Here is a 3,194-nt window from a genome sequence, read left to right as displayed (position 1 = left end):
GCCTAAGGTTTACCCCTTTTTTAGGTCTGTCGTCCTTCGCTACCTCTCCCCAAATCCTCTGGAACTTTTCACTGAAGGAATGGATCATGGAAGCAGCGAACAATGGGCCTGACACCTGGGGGGGAGGGGGGGCGGGCAATAGAGCTGGCAGGATTTGAAGTAGAACAAAGGACCAGAGCCTGCTTGGGAAAACTCCACAATCTCATCATCCCTCCAGAGCTGCATGGGACCTGAGGGATTCCAGCCCAGGTCTCTCATTTTGCAGAAGAAGAAAGTGAGAGCTAGATGGCACATGAGAAGTTTTAGGATCAAGTGTTGAACAGACCTAAGTGATATTCTGGTCCAAATCCCTCGTTTTACAAATGAAGAAACAGAGGTCTGGAAAAGCAATGGGGTCACTCTCCTTTACATAATATCTTGAGGTTTAACGATGACTCACATTTTATACAGCGCTTTGATGTCTGTAACAACCCTACAAGGCAGGTAATACCAATACTATCCCCATTTTATGGAAGAGGAGACTGAGGCCCAGAGGGTTGAGGATCACATGAATATATACTGTATGAGGCAGGGCTCCTATGTGTGTCCTGAATCCGGGTCTAGCATTCACTCCATTTACCTACCTCAGCAGTCAGTATCAGTACTAAAGCCAAGCCCAAGTCTGCCATCTTTAAATCTGGTGTTCTCTCCACCATATCTACCAGCCTGGCTCTCCAGATGACCTAGTCTAAACCCTCTGATTTACAAGCCCAGGAGGGGAAGTAATATTCCAAAGATGACACAGCAAATGAGTGGCAGTTAGAACTAGAGGCCAGGCTTCTTTGTAACATCTATTACTGAAGGGGCAGCATCTTTTTTTTATATTTCATTTTTTATTATTTAATAATTTTAGTTTTCAACATTGATTTCCATGAGATTTTGAGTTACAAATTTTCTCCCCATTTCTACCCTCCCCCCCAAGATGGCATATATTCTGATTGCCCCTCTCCCCAGTCTGCCCTCCCTTCATCACCCCACTCCCCCCCTTATCTCCTTTCCCCTTTCTTTCTTGTAGGGCAAGACAGATTTCTATACCCTTTTGCCTGTATATCTTATTTCCAGGGGCAGCATCTTTAAAAGTGAAAAAAAAAAAACATTTTACTAGGCGCCAAGCTATGCTGTATGCTAGCTGTGCACCCTTACACAAATCACTTTATCTCTTCAAGTCAGAGTTTTCCTGTCTGTAAAATGGGGGTGATAATATTTGCACACTTAGATCAGAAGGTTGTGGCCAGGAAGGCAATTTGTAAACCAACCAGTGCTGCAGAAACGTGAGCAACTAGGAACCAAGTATATTTTGACTTTAATCTGATCCTTAGAGCCCCTGGAGGTTCTCAGAGCAGAGGATCAAATAACTTGATTCCTTTCATCCCAAAGCTCCTCTGCAGAAGGCAGTCTCCTGGTTTCCCCAGGCTTCTAGTTTCTCCTGTGATTTATTCCTTTAGACTAAGAATCGACAAGATCTTTAGCCTCCAAGGGCCATGTAGGGAGCAGAGCCGAGCAATAACTCGGGTGCCACTGGCTGACCTAAGATACTGGCAAAAGAGAAGGGAGAAACAAGAGGACAAAAAAAATATACAGGAGACAGGAGCGGGGGGGGCAGGGGGGAGGGGAAGGAAAGAGGGAAATAAAGGGAGAGAGAAGGAGAGAGGCAGACTATGTGGACATGTAGTCAGGCACTCAGTCAATACACATATATTAAGCCCCTGCTATGTGCCAGTCACTGTGCTAAGTAAGTGCTGGTGCCAAGCACCTACAGAAAACCAACAGCTTTTCCTTTGGGTGCCTCTCGGTGGCCCCTGAGCCCCAGCTCACTTGCCCCTGCTACAGAGGCACTTGATGTAAAGGGCAGACTAAGAAGCCATTTGAACCCTTCTTCCCTGAGCCCCACCTCTGGGCTTCTTAAAGAAATCTGAACTAAGCCATTCTTCGTTTTCCATAAGGATAGAAATGGTGATAGCCTGCATTAGTTCTGTGTCACAGGGAGAAGAGCTGAGGCACAACTGGAAGCTGTACGTCCTAGTGGAATGTTTATTAGAGCACAGAAGGCCTAGGTCCAAACCCCGCTCATACACTTACCAGCTGTGTGACTCTGGTCAAGGGTCTCAGTCTCAGTTTCTTCATTTGTAAAAGGAGGGAGTTGGGTTCTATGTCCTCCAAATCTATGATTCTGTGAAGTGATTGGCCTGATGGAATTTTGGCAGGACCAATTTACTTGATAGAGTGAGCTAAGGCAGAAGTGGGATCCTTTCCCCCCAACAGGGAGCCCCCAAGGGAGGCTTCCTCCAGAGAGATTCTGGGATATGAATGCATACCTGGAGTCACGAGATAATAATAAGAGTTAACATTTATGTTGCACTTACTATGTGCTTTACAATTGTTATCTTTATTGATAATAAATTATAATCCAATAAAATAATAAATGAATGCATTTTTATCAATTGATAATAAATTATTATTCAATTAGAATTACTAAGTATTGATCCTCACAATAACCCTGGGAGGGTTCCCATATTACAGATGAGGAAACTGAGGCAAAGAGAGATTAAGTGACTTACCCAGGGTCGAACACCTGGTAAGCGTCTGAGGTCACATCTGAACCTAAGTCTTCCTAACTCCAGGCCCAGCGCTCTATCCACTGCACCACCTAGCAGTCCAAGTGGGTGATTGAAGACTCGGGCTTGGTGAAGGGGAACAGAGTTCTAGGAGGCGCTTGACTGGGTCCGAAAACTGTTTTTTGACAGTGTTTAAGTCAGTCACGGCGGATATGAAAGAAGTTTCAGGTTTCAAGCCCTTTTTCAGGAACCAGGGAAATGAAATCAAAAGTAGAGATGAAGTTCAGCAAACAGAAGGACAGACTGGAGGAAGAGGCCTGAGAAGCAGGAAGAACCATAACAAGCACATGGAAAAACGGGTTTTACCCCAGGGGACTACTGTCACATCATGGATAGGAAGGCTGTATGTCTTGTCTCCACAGCAAGCACTGTCCCTACCATCACCACCGCAACTCATGGTCCTCTACCTAGGCCACTCTGGGGCTATCTTGGGTGCCTTCACCTCCCACCTCTAAAGGGGTTAGGGTAAGACACACGTGTCCCCCAACTTGACTGCACCCATCCTTAAACTATCCTGAGCTGCTGATACGCATCTCCCTC

This window comes from Trichosurus vulpecula, chromosome 8 (genome assembly GCF_011100635.1).
Source record: "Trichosurus vulpecula isolate mTriVul1 chromosome 8, mTriVul1.pri, whole genome shotgun sequence".
Classification (NCBI taxonomy): Eukaryota; Metazoa; Chordata; class Mammalia; order Diprotodontia; family Phalangeridae; genus Trichosurus; species Trichosurus vulpecula.
This window is presented reverse-complemented; position numbering follows the sequence as displayed.